The sequence below is a fragment of the Neodiprion lecontei genome, chromosome 3, assembly GCF_021901455.1.
Source record: "Neodiprion lecontei isolate iyNeoLeco1 chromosome 3, iyNeoLeco1.1, whole genome shotgun sequence".
Taxonomy (NCBI): Eukaryota; Metazoa; Arthropoda; class Insecta; order Hymenoptera; family Diprionidae; genus Neodiprion; species Neodiprion lecontei.
Genome location: NC_060262.1, coordinates 26,949,029 through 26,968,441, shown reverse-complemented (window position 1 = coordinate 26,968,441; position 19,413 = coordinate 26,949,029). Strand labels below are relative to the sequence as shown.

General features: G+C 43.1%; 1 long non-coding RNA gene across 1 annotated transcript; it reads right to left on the bottom strand.

Annotated features, from left to right (window-relative positions):
• Positions 1-455: 455 nt before the first annotated feature.
• Positions 456-5,528, bottom strand: LOC124293273. The gene is made up of 3 exons (XR_006903184.1): positions 5,355-5,528; positions 4,767-5,043; positions 456-1,881 (listed from the first exon to the last, which is right to left on the bottom strand). It is a non-coding gene; the product is annotated as an uncharacterized LOC124293273 (long non-coding RNA).
• Positions 5,529-19,413: the final 13,885 nt, after the last annotated feature.

The window sequence follows — 19,413 nt, the reverse complement described above, 5'->3', positions numbered from 1 at the left end:
CCGGAAGGCGTGTTAATTTAAGCCCGATCTATGGGCGATGGCCATTGAGCCAAGAGTCGAAATTCGATATGCTCAATTGTCGTGGAAGCCGTTGTATGATAGAGAATCTAAAGCGTGGCTGTTCCTGTTGACCGGCCACGACATGCATTTATCGAGAATTATGGTTTCGGCAATAATACCCGCTGCACGAACTTCTTCGTTCAAGGTGCATTTAAAAATTAATATTCATCATATTCAATCGTTATATCTACTCTGGTGTAGGTACTTGAAACGACCAGCGGTGACTTTGTAATTTATAGCTCAGTAAAATACAGCTCTGCAAGCTTAGAGGCGATGCTAGTGTGAAAATGACGGAAACGAATCACCAAAGAACCCACTCACATGATGATTCCATTCAAACAGTATAATAGCGTATATTTTAATTTATTTCAATAATTACGTAAACATTAATGTCAGAGATACATTCAAAATTGAGTGAACTTGACACTTACACAATAGCTAATTTCGCGCTTTCTACACTGTTGTGAGTTACAGTCGACACCATTAGCAGGCGTGAGTGACGTCCATCACTCTTACTTAGATATTTATCGCGTCGATAGATCTGCATAAGCACTTGTTGGAATGTGTAGATTACGAACGAACGAACGAATGAATTTAATAGCTCTGACGCAACAATTACCATTGGGTATGACATGCGTGTATTTTAGAGGCATAATGTCGTCTTGTATGATAAAATGATGCAGAAAATTTTTACAATGACTATCTTTTACCTGAAAATGATTATTATTTACGAAAATTTAATAAGGCTTCTATTAAAATTGGGTTTCACAAACTTTGCAGATTTTTTTTTTCTATTTTTTTATGCTAAAAGATTAAATTGCAAGAGGATAGATGTATTTGTTTGGCCTGACGGAAATACAGTCATCTGATCGAAGGACAGTATATTTGTCAAGTCATGAGTTACTCCATTTACGTACGTAAGTAAGAGAGATTGCTAGCATTGAATTGCATAAGTCACCGTCATAATTTATGAAGTCCACGCGGCGTAAGGCTGTGGTGATAAAAGTAGTCTAAGACCACCCAGTGACGGACTTTTGCTTGCAAACACCTACAATAGAGTAGGAAACAAGGAAATACATTATCGCTTCAATAAATTATACAATCACGGACAGACCAGTGAATTCTTATTCGCATTACTGTAAAGGATGTGAATGAATTTCACAATTACTGTACACCCGATTGAGGGGATGAAGTTTCGATGATTGACTTGACGAAGTCCCTTAACCTGCAAGTGCAGGTGATGCAGAGCAGCTGCAAAGCTGTTGTCATTGTTGGCGGGACATTCAAAATGGTATATAATATAAATGTCCGACGGTTCGCCCTGATACATTTCAGGACACTGCAATGTTCATCATGTCATCTCCAAGGTCCGAATGACTCGATGGTGCATTAACGGCTGATTTTTATTGGACGTGAAATTTCATGACTTTGAAGATAATTGGTATAAATCCTTGATCAACCCTCTCGATCGAGAGTGACGTTTTGGCCGCGACGCGATCGCGGGCCGAAAGTGACGGGTGAATCGGCCGCGGGCGTTTCGTCTGCAAGAAGAGAAACAGGCAGTAAGGTACAACAACGAGAAGTAAAAGGGGTCTAAGAAGTCAAACGGAAAGTTCCCCATGGCAGCCGATGCCTGCAATGTCGTCACGTGGTGTGGCCGCTGTAATTTCGGTTGAAACATGCGCGACTCCAGGGGTTGACACTAATGAAACGGCCCCCGACGATCCAAGCTTTCTCCCCGTCCGTCGTACGCCGCGGTTTCGCCTCTGCCATCATCACGTGTTCGTGTGCTTGGTGCGTTGGAGAAAATAAACGCCGCTGCTGGAAGATGAAGAGACTGTAGGGCGAGAGTGGGAGAGTTATGTGTGTGTGTACGGTGAAAATTCGGAGGGGGGAAAGAGAGGGAAAGAAAGCGAGAAGGGGAATACAAACGGAGAACACGCTGCAGGGACACGGGGTACAGAAACGGAGGAACGGGGAGGAGGGTGGGAGACAAAGAAGCTGCGGAGAGAGAGAGAAATTAATTAGCTTCCTCTGCGTTACCGAAAAAGAGTTCAAAGGAAGTGGCGGCGCAGACTGTGGCACATGTACATGCATAACCTACGTCATATCCATGTATATCCTACCTACCCGTACCTTATATACCTACCTTCTACGTATCTAAGTTGTACGTACATACCGCGTAAAGGAACGCGGTGGAAACTCCCTCGCATTACGGTGTAGGTAGGTATAGTAGGTATACGTATAACGGGGTAAAATGGCGGCCGTGTTCTTCGCAGATACGTGAGTTTGGATAACGCGTGTCGGCAAGAATCGGAAGAAGACTGCACTCCGGAAGGGAAATTGAAATGCGATCGGAGTGGTGCAGACGCGGGAAAAGGAATCGTTCTGATATTCTGAGCCACGACGGTTGTCGTTGCTGGCAATGCGCGTTGTTGTTTGTTGACGAACATTTTTAGGAACAGTTATTGGATGACAAATCGGTAATAACGAATCGTTCGTTTTCATTCTTTCTCACTCACCCACATGACCGTCAGGTTATCGCGCTCTCAGTTTCACTCTCCAACTTCTGCAGTTGTAAAATCTTTGTAATAAATTGATGTTTAGAAAACATTCTTCATTACAAGTTGGCGCAGAATATTAATCGTCGTTCGGTAAGCTCTGTTATTGTATATTTTACAATTATGGATGAATGGTGAATACAAGAACTGATGTAGAATTTTGAAATTCTTCAATGGTTTATGATTTCACCGTGTCGTTTCTACATGTCACGAATCACTGTGTAGAATGAATGCGATGCATGTAATTATAGCCTTACACTGATATGATTGAAAATTTTCGTTCCGAGACTAGCTACATAATCATGATTTTTCGTCCAACATTCATGTACAAATCTACAAAGCTGCTTTGCTCATTAGAATTATGAAAAAGAATACTGCAGAAAATTTTGATAACGATTGGAGGTGTCGAAAAGTGGTTTCTGCAATAATTCTGTATGAACATTTAGAGAAATTTCGAGTCGCCGTTACCGTACAGTCCTTAATTGTTTTCATTTTTCACCTCACTCGATAATAAACATAGGTATTAAAGTGAAAAACAGATTTAATATTGCAATAACCAGAAAATAAAGTATATTGATAACTGATCATTTTTTTTGTTCTAATTCGAACGATATTCAAACGGTCATTATAACGATATTGATTTTATCAGAATTTCCAAGTAACCATAACGAATGAAATTTGTCTCAGCGAAAACGTTCGCTGTCATGAAAAATATGAAAGCTGGAACCGTGCTCCGCCAGGGTGGCTGAAATTGATAGACGGAGAATAGAACGAAGATAAGAAAACGTGGATCGCGGCACATAGCAATAACAGCTATAGCTGTGGATATGTAAACGCGGCTGTATATACGCGACGTAGGCTACGTCGGGCTAATCCACTTTGGAGGAAAATAAGGCCATCGAGTAAGCCGGTGAGCCAACCCCTCGGTTTAGAGAAACGGGAATCTTCTCCTGCACCCCGCGCGGCGGGCGTTGCGGGAATAAAATAAACCCCGGCGCGGTTGCTCGGGCGAGTTATACGCAAAGACTTTCCGTCCCCTTTCGCGTTCGCTAGTGTCATCGTCAGGGGGCGCTGCGGTTGACACAACGACACCCCATCCCATTCCACCCCCGGCGCAAAGTCGAGTCGAGTCGAGTCGAGGCACTCCGTCCTCCACCCAGTTCATTCCGAGCAAACAAAACACTGTCTCAATCAGCCGCTCCCGCCGCCCCCTCCACCCCCGCCCGATGCCGCGATTTAACTCCGGGCCCCGGGGGCTGAGGGGGGCACGGCACCAGCGCCGTTTGACCCCTTAAATCCGAGTTCGATCCCGGGGGTGGAAAATGTAACGAGAATCTCGAGGACGGCGCGTGCTGCGTGGTGCCGCGGTGGCAGAGTCACTAAATTTCGCTCGCTGCTAGCTGCTGGGATATATCCGAGCAGCACCGAAGGAGGATTTAAAATTTAAATTTTATTTGATTATATTTGAATTTAATTTCGCTACCCGGCCGGGGGCGCGGAGGTCCCGCAAGGTTTCTCCCGTTGGTGGTCTTTCCCTCCAGAACGAGGCGAGCTTCGCTTCAGCTACGATCCTCAACGCGCGCATCGCCGACACAGCGTTTGTTCACCGCGGACGCCTTTCCAATCGAAACTGACAAAAAAATGGTGCGTCATTCCCCTCCGACTTGGATTTATGCACTCTGCACCATCCGATGTTGTACCTTGACTATCGCTACTTAATTTCACGGAATATCGTTGTTATACTTCTCCGATTTCAACGAAAGGATCGAGATCTTTTTACTCGATTAAACATGTTTTCTGCATTTCTTTCTTAGACCCACCATAAGTCTGCGGATACTAAGCAGAGCGTTATTTCGAACTTTTTGGTTCTCATCCCCCGATTCAGAACCTTGAGAGTGCTATCTTTTTCATAGTCCGACCCCTTGTGGACCTTAACGTCCTATTATAACCTATGACCCGTAGAGGTTTTAAAGATGTCCTATTTTGAACCTAACCGTCGAAGAAACGGAAATATTGGCCAAGTTTAGGTCTAGAATAGGTTTTCTTTTCAATACAAAGTTAATCCTTCACAGGTCCTACCGCGTCCTGCCAAATGCAGGACTTTCAGGCGTACGCGAGGCTCTAAATTTCAACTTTGGTACCTACACTGATCAGCAAGCAAGAATTTCATCTCTTCGGCTTTCCAAGCTTCCAATGTATCTACACCTGTAGCATGTTTAAGTTACAGGATTTTGACTAGCGTTCCAATTGCCAATTGATTATTTATGCGATGTTCCACGATCTTGATCTATCGATTCTTCATCTTCGATTTATAACCGGCATCAACCCGAATCATTGTGAATTGTTTTCCTTGCAGGGAAGTTTCTCCAAAGCATCAGTTGCTCAATTCTTCAATGCCTTTGCGTTGAGGAGCGCAATTTACCTGAAAGCATATCACATTAGAGTAGTAAGAATTCCAGAATTTCAGAAAAATTTTCAAATCCGAGAAGTCATATGTCATGAAATTCCTGAACCTGCGTTGAAATCTCTTCAAATGTAACAAAAAGCACATTTTAAGAATAGTTCGTGGAAAATATTATAGCCGTTTAAACGTGATTTCAGAGAATTATCGATCTTCCGTTTCACCCACATATTCCTATATACGTGAGAAAAAGTGAGGGAAAAATAAGCGACAAAAGGACCAGGCGAGCGAAAAACAAAAAATCAAAGGTGGATAAAAAAGGTTGAAATTACGAGAAATAAAGAATCGCTGAGTGATGCGGCAATTAGCGAAGTTGTAGAGCCTCGTCCGTTTTTCCTAACTCCTTTTCTCCCTCTCCCCCTTCCGCTCCCTTTCCGCCATGCGAACGCGTCCTCCTCTCTTCGTCGGCGTTCTTACCGCCCCGAAGAAAGTTACTGCTGCTGCGTTGGCGTGACACCTTCTCGGTCCCCATCGTCGCCGGGCCTCATGGAACGGGGCCGACAAAGACTTGCCGGGACAATGAGACACGCCTGGGACGTCATAGCTCTCCAACGGTCCCTCACTCGTCTCTCCTTCGGTCGGATCTCTATACCCCATATCCGGTGTTTTGACGGATAACCGTGAAATTCATCGGGACGAAGATAAGACACATGGTCATTTTCATTCCATGCGGGATCGACGGAAAATTACCGTTAATACGTTTGGAAGTGGAGGTGTAATATTGTGCGAAATTGAATCCATTTTTATTGGGACTTTGATGCGCAATTATCATCACTGTCGGTGAATCTGCGATGAAATAAAACGTCTCGTTTTTGATTCAGGCACCTTATCATTCACAATTGTTATTATATATGCGCTGAAAGTCAAAAACAAAAATGGCATTGATCCGCTACTGAAAATAAAGTAAGACAGTAAAGTTTCGGATGATATTCTACCGTTTTGGATAACCATAAACAGTAAAATAATTAGGAGATACGAACATATAATAAGGATCGTGATAACTGCTAATTAAAAACTTAGGTAACTTCGGCCTGTGAGTGTAAACAGGCTACAGTTAGGTATAGGTACGGTACGCACCTGCTTTTCCAAATTATCAAATTACGAAACACAAGAAATATCGAGCTTCGTTATTCGGGCTACAGGAATCCAACGCTCTTGATTACTTGAGAATTGATTTCCTCTCTATACGGGAAAACAATGGACACGTTACGTGTTCGATTAGCATGCGTAATTTTTAGGAGCATGCATGGTAATTATAGTTAGCACAGGGTACCTACCGAAGACATATCACTTTCCGAAATCGACAAGTAGGTAATCGATTTCCTCAAAGACGTGTGCAGCACTCTTGGATTGTACATATAAATTAATATCTGTACGTAGATTACAGTGCATAATAAATCGGCAAGATTTGGGCGGTGGGCGTCTCGGCGGCGAGACTCTGTATAAAACCTATTCTAATATCCTTTACGATTAGGAAAAGAGAATACCGTTTAGTCGGTTGACCCGGCGACTCGGATAAGGATGACGCGGCAATCCGCGGTGGCGTCTGCGGCGGCCGGGACCCTCTGGAGTTGATTTCATCCCGGCCACGGGATTTTCATGTCCGGCCCTCCCGACTTAGCATAGATTAACTCGCGGACGCGGTTTAACCTCTCCCCCCCCCCCCCCTCTCTCGCTCTCTCTCTATATACATACACGTTCCTCCCCCCCTCCTTCGCTCCCCTTCTCGCCGTCCTTACTCAACCCTCGGGTATGGGTTTCACCGCTATATGTATTGCGCCTAATTCTAGATCGGATTGCCCGTAAATGACGCGCCTCAATTACCCGACGACCTCCCATGGTGTCTAACGAGGAAAAGTTTCATCACCGCCTCTTTTTAGACGGAATCAATTTTCGCGCTGCCGAATTATCGAGCCCTCAGAACTGTCTCAGCAGACTCCAAAATCTGTTCTACTTCGATGCAAATTCGTTAATATTTAATCATTTGTATCGCAACTGGGTCGTTGCGTACAAAAAGACATCCATATTTTTTTTTTTTTTTTACGTTTTCCTTAAAACACGCAACTGCGATATCTCAGAGATGACTCACCGTTAGTTTAAACTTTGGACCAGATTATTCCGCAATGTACGCGACAGAGATTTGCGGAGAAACAAGGCAAGATGCGGTTTTGCTTTTTGTCTTCAATATATCGGTATACGCTCATTACTAAGCATCTATTTCGAGCGGTGCTGTTTAGGGCTGAATTATAATCCTTTCGCAGACGGAATATGGAGTGGGCTCGTATTTATAGACAGAGACCCCGCGCCTTTTCAGCATCATTGATTTTCTCGAGGCTGGAGAGTTCGGCGAGGCGTAGGCCCACCTCCCTTAGGATTCCCATACGTCCTGGGCCCTTCTGGATGGAAGGCGTAGGCGCGCGTTGGCGGCGGCAACACGACGGGTATAAGGTACCTACTGGCGGTGAAATAATTCAGTCTTAATTAGGATTTACGCGGCAGCAGAGAACAATTAAAACATAAGACAGTAGCCGGAGAGACAATCGTCGCGAGGCTCGCGAAGTTATTGACCGAATCGTGAACGACCCCAGGGAATTCCGGAGGGTAACGTTTCGTCGAAGGAGTTACCGAGGCCACGTGACGTTTGCGGGGATACACGTGCCCTCTTTTGCCGAATTATTTTTCCCGCCCTCAACAACGCTCGACTCGAAACTCGAGGCGAATTCGCGCCGATGAACGGGACAAAATTTTCGAGACTCGGTCTCGCCTCTTTTAATTACAAACCGCGAACCCCGGCTGTAACGCATCGCGACACGTCAGTGTATAGGGAACGACGTCGAGGCAAACTGCTCGGCGATTTTTTGCCCGACGAGGACGACACTGCTTCGCTTTTTAAACGGATCTTTTTCTCCGGGTTGTCAGCTCCTTCTATCGCCAATGCGAATTCCCTCGGGACGACTTGTTCGTATGAAAAACGAACGCGGCGACGAAAGCACTTGAATGAAACCTCCGAGGCCAAAGGTGCGCGTATATCGCCTCCCGACGACCGACGTTTCGACGTCTCGACGTACCTGCCTCATTCATAAATCTACTCGTTCGCTTTTATAGATTAGACAAAGACAAGGTCGTCGGAAGGTGATCGGAATCGACTGTCGAGCAAGCCGGACCACCCTTTCACATCGAAGCCTCTCGGAGCGGCTCTTTTATGCGTTACCTGTATCTTCGAATGTGTAATCGGTGAGTAGATACGGAATCGTATCAATTTTAAATAGTACAATGAACAAAGGAAATTTAATTTCAAAAGCTGGAACATCGTTCAATCTCTGTGACGCGGAAGTGTCCTGTTACGCGTCGGTATAGGGACGTGGGATGTATCGTAGACAAGCTTACGCTGTCTCGAATTGAGGTCGAATAATTTACTTCGCAGACTTAGTTTCATCGGTTCAGAGAGTCGAAAAGGATCGACAATTTTCGTCAATTTACTTTCGATCTGTCCAAGTGGTTTGTAGTATTTTTTTTTCTCTGTACGTAGCGGATATCGCGTGATTTTTTTTTATTCTTCAAGTACATTCGACAGTGAAAGTTGAAATCCGAGTACGACTTTCGCGAGATTTGGAGAGGTTTAAAGTCTCATCGCTGCGCAGCTCGATGACTGTGGAATCAAGTTCAACGATGTCCACTGTCATATTACGGTGTACAACTCGCCAGAAGCTTTTGTTTGAAAGACGTTGTGACCGATCCAAAACAGAATCGGGCAATTGATAGGTGGGATTGAGTTGGAATCATTCGATGCCACATACAAGTACCATCGATCATTTACGGTCATATCATCGCATTCATACAAATGACGGCTCTGTCACAAACGATACAAAACTGTTTCATCAGGTTTGATCGTAATATAAAATTTGAATTGATTTTTTAAGCAATCGTCTATTGAAAAGTTTCGTTTTTTATACCTTCTGCAGGGTATGTCAACCTTGCACACTTATTAGTACGATAAAAATTGTAGTCAAGGATACCTCCGGGCCTTGTAAGGTTGGCGGAAAATTTAAATCCCGCGTCGACGAAATCTGAGGGCGAAAAGAGCGAATACAGGCGTTCGGCGAAGAGGTGAAGAGCCTCCTTCGGTGGTCTCCGCGTTCGCTGCTCGTCTTTATCTTCGACGGGCCCCTCAGCCCCGGGCTAGGGCCGAAGTAACCTTCCCTTATTTCGCCTCGCCGAGCGCTTGCGCGCCAGCTCCTCTCGGGGCATAATAATATAGACGTCTCGTTAGCCTCGCGCACATAAACTAGAATTGGTTTTGGGGTCAGGCGAAGGAAGGACGGCGGGAACGGGCCCAATGCCCATCGTGCAGGCATGGCGTGCCTCGCGCGCATCGAGTCTGCCTAGGCAAGAAGGCCCCGTCTCGAGATAGGTGGGTAGGTATATGGCGGGCATATAATACGTATGAATAGCTAATGAGCGTCAGCGAGTCAGCGTCGCGAGACAGCTGCTGCCGGTCCACCGAGGGGCCCGTCGTGTGTGGCCGACTCATGAATCTTTTTCGAGCTTTTCGGGCTTTCCGAGCGGCGCAAGGCTCACGAGACGCCGGGCGTTGACCGCTAATTACACCGTTGAAGACTCGGACTTGTCCGCACTTCAACGACCTTGTTCATTAGCCCGACTTCCCGCCGGTTCCTGTGCCTCTTGGAAGGTTCTCCGGACTTTTACGAGGCAATACTTTTCTCTTATTTGAAAAAAACTGTAACTAAGCCGGTGATGAGGGAATTTTCGGTACGGTCAATCGAGTGTTACTTCGTTTCCATAAGATTGCTTCTGCGCCTAATACCGTATTATGGATGCTCTCTGTGAGACAATTCAAGTGTCACAACATCGTTCGATTTTATTGATATTGTTATGCCGAGCTTATCTGCACGGCGGGAGGCTTTTCCTATAAATTTAAAGTCATTTGGGTTCTCGAACCCTGGACGGAGACCTAATTCATTCGGAGGGGACAATGTGATCGGTTAGCTTTGACGCATTAAGAAAATCGTTTACGATCGATCATTTTTTAATCATTTTTTGGGCAAGCTTAATATTAAATACCTAATGCAGTTTCATGACTTCTGAATTAGATTTTAGCATATTGGACACTAGGAATTCATGATGGTTAAAATTGGAACAGACATTTTGATTGAAGAAAGTTTTTGACAAAGTTGGGTTTCAGTGCTTGCTGTAAAACTGCAAGATTTCAGGTCCTATAATTTGCAGAAGGTTAGGAAAAAAACAAGATTTTTTTTTCACTTTTCACCCCAGTAATCTGTTTCAATTTATAGCTTATTCAATTAACCCTTCCGATATCTGGGTCCTTGAAGAAAATTCTGTCAACTGTCCGATTCAATTGATCGTTTTCCCGTTCCAGCACTTATTGCCCATTCTATATGCGCGTAACGGCGTAGGGGAAATTCCATCTAAAACTTACAATCGGAAGCATTAGAAGGTCTATAAGATTTCGTTTTTGAATTAAGCTTTTCTTTACGTATTCCCCAAAAATTTATTGAGGAAGTTACGCGCTGTTGAATTACAGAATTTATATAAATATATATTCTGCGATTTGACAAGGGTCGTAATAAATTTTGTAGTATCGAAATAACAGGAAGATATTTAGTTTCATCAAAATTTGTATATTGCCCTTCTGGCCTTTTACACATAAATAATCGTAAAAGCGTTTTTTGCTGGATACGACAAAAAAAAAATAAAAAATCATCTTCGCACGATATCCACGGGCCTATTGATAAATATGGAGTCGTTTTTCGGGTATGTGTTTCAATGATCGTTTATAAATCCCTTAAGTTTCAGGGGGGGACTGGCTGGACCACCTTGCTCGACGCCGCACGACGCGTCTGGGACTCAGAGCCTGCGAAGGAAAGATATTCGGGGCCTTACAGAGATCGAGTTAGCCGCTTGTTAGGCAGAATACTATACTAACAGGTTAGCCATTTGCTCTCGGACGTCAGATCGGAAATCCTTCAAAATGATGTGTTTTGTTGACCAGACGCTAGACGTCATCAAACTTGTGAAATCCGATTTGGCACCATAATAAGACCTTAAAAATTTGCAATTCTTCTTTTCTTCTTTTTGAAATTCGGATATCAATATCGGATAATTCGGATCCCATATTTTACCATAACTGAAAAATATAGTTGTAGGTGTAAAATGAAAATGAGCTTTGTAGCTGTATAATCCGGAAAATCTATGACGTGCATTTACAATTCTTTCCGAGCATGGCCACGCGTTAACTATTCTATTCTCTTGTGACTATTGCGATAATTTAATGTTCGTCCCGAAATAAATTGACGCTAAAGGCTTATTCGACTGAAAAATGTAACAAAGTTATATTCTTGCAACGCCTGAAAAACTTTAATATCGAAAAGTACATTTACACTGAATAATTAGTTGTACCGCGTTTTCTCGCAGTTCGAACACTATTAAAACCGTCGTTGCAACGATACTCTTCGTCTCGCTACAGGTTTGTCTGGTAATTATAGAAAATGAATCTATTTCACAATATTGATTAACGTGAAAAAAAGCACAGCTCTCCCCGCTATTGCTCCAGCAGCAGTATCGCCATAGCAGAACGTATAATTAATGAAGTCGCGGTACTGTAAGATCCACGCTGGTTCCCATGACGCGAGTTATAACCGCACTACGAATCCCTGTTAAAATTAACCGGCGATGGCGGAGCTTTGCCTAGTGGTCACGGAGGGTGGACACCCCCGCGATAAACTCGGAGACGTGCTGTAAATTCGCCACGCTGGTATAGAGCTAGCGTCAAGGGTGACTGGTCGACCCGTAGAATCGGGATTCTACGCCAGAATTAACATAAGAACTCCGTGACTAACGAATCGGACACACCAACCCTCTGATCGGTCTATTACGCCTGTTTTTTCTTTTTCCCTTCTCTTTTTATTCCGTTTTTTATGGCGAACCTTACGGGCAGTATTTACTCTGGTTACGAGAGCGTTGGCTCTGCGAATTGCCTCACCTTTGAGTTTTCCATGCAGTCTTATACTAAGGGTTCACAGATTCTTCGTGACTCAAACGTCAACGTCCGTTTTTTGCCTCTGGATTTGCGGAGAAGAAAATTTACCGTAAAGATAGTTTTTTTTCACAATATTTCATTCGACAGAAGTTCGTGGTCAGATATTCGTAAGCAATTGCTTTCGCCGTGTTTTTTTTTTGTTTCTTTGTTTCGGCAGGAAGTTTTGGCGACTTGCGATAACAGCAAAAAGAGGTATTTTTGAAGAACTGAAAATCGTGTCCCGAGGAAAATCAGTTCTTCGAGATTGGAACGGTTCTCACAGGCAATCGGCATGTTGTGACAATGACTCTTAGCGAAACTGAATTGCCCCGATAGAGTTGCAGGGTGGAGGGTCGGCGGAAGATTAAATGATTCGGGGATGAGACTCGGTTTTATGGTGGTCCCCGTACATCCTGACGGCGTTTAGGGTGCAAGCAGGGGAGGGTTGGTCACGGGGGACGTGACATCACGGAGCGGAACCCAAGAGCGGGGAGAAGACCGGAAGTAGCCGGTCGCGTGGCTTAAGCAACACGCAATTGTGTCTGTCGCGGATAATACGACGTCGCTCGACTCGCGTCTATAGAAACATTCGGCAGCCGTTACGCCATCCAGAAACGCCGCCTTATACGGCTATGCAGTCTCTTTGGGGGGCGGAACGCGGAACATTGATTTATGCCTTGGTGACGGATCAGCCGCTGGTCCCGTTCTGATGCAGGGCTACTGCAGCCACGCCGATTCCTGGATCCATTGTGTTTCGCATTAGCTCTCTTATGGGGGTTGTTTTCCATTATCACGATCTCAGGCGAACCGCCCGTTAAAATCGCTGCTTCTTTACCGCCGTTTGAAAATTTTTTATTTATTTTTTTTAATTCGTTTGTTACGTCTTTGCACTTCACGGGGTTAGTTACCATCTTACATTTGATTTTCGAGTCAATTTTGTACAGCTGCTGACGATATCGAGAAGGCTTGCAACAATAACGAGCGATTGTACGGCTGAAAGAAACTAGTTTTTTCCATGTTGTATTCTTGGTGTTTAAAATTTAGAAAACGGAACGTTTCTACCTAATTGTTTTTCAATTGCTTTCATTCTTCTCGAAAAACGACGTTTTTCTACTCCTTTTTACACGCGATAACTTATCCAAATTGTTTGTCCGATTTTGATGAAATTTGTGTCTGCTGTTGATTTGTGAATAATTAAAGATGTGCTAGAATTTAATACATTACGATAAAATACGAATTTCAACACGTGTTCAATTTACAACTGACAGATTCCAGTTCGGTTAGGAATCGTTCTTGTTCTATAGAAATTTAAGTATATCAGAACAGAATGTACATGAAATTTTTTGAAGTTCTTCTTTGAAAAGTGTCGAAAACGTTACTTAACGGTAGAATAAATTTAGTTCTACGATTACGGATCATTTTCAAAGTGCAAAAACTCAAACGATGAAACGAGTATCCTTCGTCACACATGTCAACAAGTGATCAGCACACTCGGGGATTCAATTCATTCTCAGTTTTGGGAAAAAATAAATAAAATAAATAACGCGCATTCCATTCCAGTGGTGAATTTGAAAATTCCAATCGCAGCTCCGTCCAACGAAATATAAATTCGGTCGAAATTTCGTTTTTTATATTATTTACAGTTAATTCCACCTCAATTATTACACCGAAAGTCACTATCGGAACGATCATGCTGATTACAACGTACCATGCTAATGGATACTTGCAACGTGTCACGCTGTGTCCCGTGAATTTTGTCTCCCATTCCCAGTTTCCGTTTCTGATCTCCCTTCTCACCCCGATTCTTTTGGCAGGGAAGCTTCGAGCTACAAATAGCCCTGCACTTCTCTCCGGCACCCCACGGCGTTATTTGTTGCAATTTTCCAACCAGTCGCGTGTCGGTCGACGGTCGGCTAGTCGAGCCGATCTAGCCGCGATGATTGTCATTGTCATTGTAATGCCGACAGGAATAATAGAAGCGTGGAATAAAGAAGGTGGGACGCACGCGACCGGCGATATAAGCTCCACATCGGCGCCGTCACCTTCTCGCAATTTCGAGCCGCGATGGTATAACACGACGAAAGATCAACGGCGAAGATCCGAAACCGTCATTAAATAAAATTACCCCATTGGCAGTCTCGTCCGAGCTGAATTATGCCCTCGCATTTTTACAACCGTGAACTTCTAGTTCATACACATCTCGATTGTTTCCAGTTAATAAGACGATTCACTTTCTCCTTGTGTTCGCTCGTTTCCATATTTTTTTTTTTCTTTATTCTTTTTCCTCAGTGTTATTCTCGCCATTTGTTTCTATTTGCAGTAGGGATGATATCGTTGTGCAAAAAAATAACAGCTATCCTGTGTAAAATATTTGACAGTGGAAAATTCTTTTGTACCTTAAAGGAAAAATCTAAGGAACTTGTGTTTCTCTCCATTTAAAAAAATTTACATCAAGTTCAGATTGAATTCGATGTGAACATTTTTCAATTGCAGTCGGTTAGGAGACGTGAAACACTCTTAACTCGAGTGTCGTTTCGCTTAATCCGGCTACATAAGCGTATTAAACGTCCAATATAATTTTCATACCGCGTAATTTATCGTCGATCCAAGCTGTCAAATGGCTTATCGCATTAATATACTCGTAATGGAATCCCCTTGACTGCAGTGTAAACATACAAACATATACACCTCCCAGGCATGCGAGTATTGAGCAAATCGTGTGGCTAGGCAGCCACTAGACCCCTGCAGCCAGTCGAAAGAGGAGGAGGTTTGGCGAGATCCCCTTGGGGATGCCGATGTGTATTTGCGGCGCAATCCCATGATAAATTATCGTGAAAAGCTACGCCACTCGACGCACGTGCGACGAAATCCAGTCTATTAATTTTTCGTTACAAACTGCGGTACGACGATCCAATATACGTATGAATTTATAATCACCACCGAGTCGGAGTTATTTATCGCTTACGTCAAATCGCCCGGAAAATTGTCTAACGCGTACATTTTCACTCCGATTGACGCGACATTATTTTTCTGAAAAAGAAAAAAAGTAAATTAAACCAAGCTTTCTGAAACCTTGTGAAAATTACCTACCTTATATTTTTTTTAACTCGAAACACGATAATTTATTCGCCGGCTGTTTGTTACGCCACTTAACGTTATTTATGTGTATGTATGTATTGGCTCCGCCGGTCTAACCGTGAGTTGATAAATTAATCCACCTCGGGACAGAAGGAGAGATGTATACGTACACGTGTATGTGTGTGGTGTGCGTGGAGGTATACCGGGTCGTACCCAAGAGTCGCGCCATCTGCGAGATCTGAATTACGTCGATACATCAGCCCCGGGGAAGAGTTCCCGAGGGTTGAACACCGGGAATGGTTTTCGGTTTGAGCGATGCCTGACCGTTTAAATCTACATCAGTTCTTCTCTGGTAACAGAAACGTCGGAGCTGAAAGACAACTTCTAGATACGTCGTCATTAATAACGTTACACCGTGTGCGCGTAAAACAAATCAAGCAAAGAAACAAATGTAACAAATTGAAAAAAAAAAAAACGAAAATGAAAAGAAAGGAGCGTAAAGTCTCGCTCAAAATATTTACTCGGGACACCGCGATCCAGATGACAGCGCGATAAGGCCACGATTTTCAGGACCAAATTAGGCACGCTTGGTTAAAATAATAAAAACAAAAAGAAAATGAAACGAATGAAATAAAATGAACCTTAGCCGAAATAACAGGCAGCGGCTGTTAATATACTTGTAGAGAATGATATCGTCTCAATCCCCCCGGGCTATTACCGTCTATCGATCCTATAATCGAAACCGAGGAAATACATTGACAAAGGCTAAGTTCTGCCTCGAATTATATAAATTAATACACGTACTGGATGTATTACATAAGCGAATGCTGTGAAGATTTTCATGTAAAATTAATTGATGTCTTTGTTCGCGCCTATAAAAATTCGGGTAATTATTTGAAACAATCAAAGGATAATTTTAACAAGGACTTTTCCGATACTGCAATGACAAGATATAATTTATAATTTCGGTGATAAATTGTCGACTTTCGGCGACTCTGTATTAGCGCGTTAAAATCATTAAAAATAAACAAAGAAGATCATCCGGGGAATTTGAGAGTTCGATTGATTCCTCGAGAAAGTTTGCGCGGCATGTTTATCCCGAAGCCGAAGACTGCCGTGAAGTTGGCGGCTGGTGTATAAAGCGGCAAAAATTGAACGGTGAATTAAAAGCATACGTCTTATCTTCTTTGGTCTTAAGGCGTGCTGAACCGGCCTGTGGAATGTAGAGGGCCAGAATACTTACATCTTTTTCCGTCGTTCGGGACATAAATAAACGCGGTCCGACAGTTTTGGGCCTCGGCGGGTCCGTCTAGGCGCCGCTCTTTTGTTTTAGCTAATAGAACACGCGTTCCTGCGTGTCTCACCGAAGATGCCCGAAATGTCTCCTCGAATATTCGTCGGGGTATTTTTTGTGCCCGGAGTCAAGCCGCTGCGCGTTTTATCGCATCGTTTATTACAAGAAACGAAAATTCGACCGGCGTTGTATATTTTCTGGTTAGGTAATAATAATTATCGGGGCCATTAATTGCTTGATATTATTATACGCTGTCCTCGGCTCGAGGAATTTATTATACCGCCTTCGATATTTTCCCCTTGATTATTTTTATTTTTCAACCGCATTTATTTTTTAATTCACTTAACAAGGCTGCCACGATTGGCCAAAAATGAATACTTTTCATTAACTTTGTCACGATATTAATGTTATAGCCGAGAGCTTAAACAAATGTCTCTTAAGAAGAAGAATGATAGAAAATAATGGAAACGTATAAACAAGTTTTGATGTGATCAGAATGGTTCAAAGTCTCGCAGATTCGTTCAATTTCACTCTATCATGGCTCATTCGACTAACAAAACTATTTTCTAGGAGTTCTCTAAAAATTTTCTCTGTATTATGTTGGTGCATCATTAAATATTTAATTTTACAGCATTGCAACGATATCGGTTTTACTTGGCAAGTGATAATATTTAATTGCCTACTAAAAAAAAAGAAGAATTCGTTTCATCGACTTCATAGAAAATAATTATTTGAATAAAATCAGCCATCGCAGATTAAAATTGAAAGAATCTCTTAAATTTTAATAAATTTGAAGAGATTTAAAGTTCTCGTTTATACTTCCAGTATTTTTTACATTGTCTATTTTTTAAACAGATCTTCGCAGCTTACGAACGTGACTATTTGACAACCACTCAGTGTTCCGACTATCTCGTAATAAATTTACAAACAAGTATCGATTCTCGACCAAAAAATCTCCCAAACCAAACCAGCTCATGCAGGAAGTTTTCCGTATCATCAGAGACGCCGCCTCCGATTCGCAGGTCGTGTGAATGCAGCTGACGAACCTCGGTGCAAGTAAATACCTGCCGATCTCTGCGCCTATGCAGCGCGAGTGAAATGATAAAAGTTCATGAAAATCTATTGCCGTACTTACCTAAGTAGGTATCCGTGTCTGGTATATAAACTCGGCGGGTAAACGAAGCATTCGCCCGCAGATCGTTCCGTCCAACAATAAATATCAGATAAGTGTTACTAATTAGCCGCGTAAATTCCACCGCTAATTGCAAGTTTATAAAATATAAATTTCACCATTCGAACATTCCGCCGCAGTTACGTGTGTTTAATATACCTGCACGCGCTTCAAACATACACACGTGTTAGTCAGGCTATAGACATATTTGCATCTCATCTAGCCGACTACATATATTTTTGGCTTTCAGCTACCACACGAAACGGCTGTCGAATGACAAATTAATGGAGAACGCGGATTATTCGCGGTGTGCATATCGCACTAAAGGTGCAAAAAGTAAAGAATTATATTACACGACTTTGATTTAAAAACTTCGTATTGTTTTTAATTTCTCGTCATTCTCATTATAGTATACGTACCTGCAAACTGTCCTTCACTGAAGTGCGATACGGACTGTACATAATAGCGATAATTCGGACGATTGATTCAGATCTAATTTGTACTTGAAATCGGGAAAAGCTCGTTTTTCGTTGAGCTTTTCGCGACCTCCTCAACGGCCCTTGTCATTTTCTGTTTCCATTTTTTTCCGCAACGTAGCTACTTAATTTCTTTATACCCTGTCTCTTTTATCTCTCTTTGTATCATACGTATGTATATATATATATATATATATGTATATAAGTAAATGAGAACGGCGTCGCTGCGCGCCGTCTCGCCTCTTATAAGAGCTACAGAGGCTAATTCCCGATCAGGAGGGGATTTATCGTTGCGCGGACTTGACGAATGAAACGGAGCAAAACTTTTCCTTTAATTAGCCGCGTCCTTAAGGCGAGCCCGAGGATCGACGGAGAAACGGAGAAACGGAGAAACTGAGAGACAGACATTCCGACGGGAACCTCGCACATTGCCGTGACGCTTCTCGCGAAGAGGCCATCGCGGCATCGGGCCGAAGACCGAGGGAAAGAATGCGTCGGGGAAGTACGGCTAAACTATTCATTTCTAGATTATTAATTTCTGGTCCCGCGGCAGAGCGAGATGAAAATCTGGTCCAGGCTTCGTATTTTCGGGGGAGCGACTGGGACGCACGAAACGAGCGACGGGGAGACATCGGGGAGAAAGGTGCTGGCGCCACTCCAGGAACACCCAGGTACAGGGTGTCTCAAAAGTACGTACACGGCGCTACGACAGATCGGCATAAGCGATGCTCGGAACCGTTTCCATCGCTTCGTTGCGACTGCGAAATAAACGTGCCAATATCTGAATCAATTGTGAAAGTGACGATAAGCCCTTATTTTGAATCGAATTTAACGAAGCTCTACGTGGAATTTTTATTACCGAAACTGTCCATTTCTGTGTGTGCAGGAAAAAACAATAGCGTGATCAAGGTTCACGAATAATTTCATTGGGGGAATATTCTCCGTGCTGTTGAATCATTGTCATTGCCGCAGTTTGCTGTCTTTTTTAATCAGGCAGCGAAGGCTCGGTTATATTTGAATGTCAGGGTCGCGTAGCTTTCGGCAAATAAGTTGGTAACAGCAGCTGGCGGTTTCAATGTATAAGTTAAACATTATTTGGTAGCTCTTTGCTCTTGGATTAGAAGAAATGCTCCAAGAATCGGTGTGCGTGAGAAAATAACACGATTAACGTGAAACTGTGAAGAATATTGCAAAGAGATTGAACCGTTTGACCAGTAACTCGCGTGCCTCTTGAAAAATGAAAAACTATTCGTAC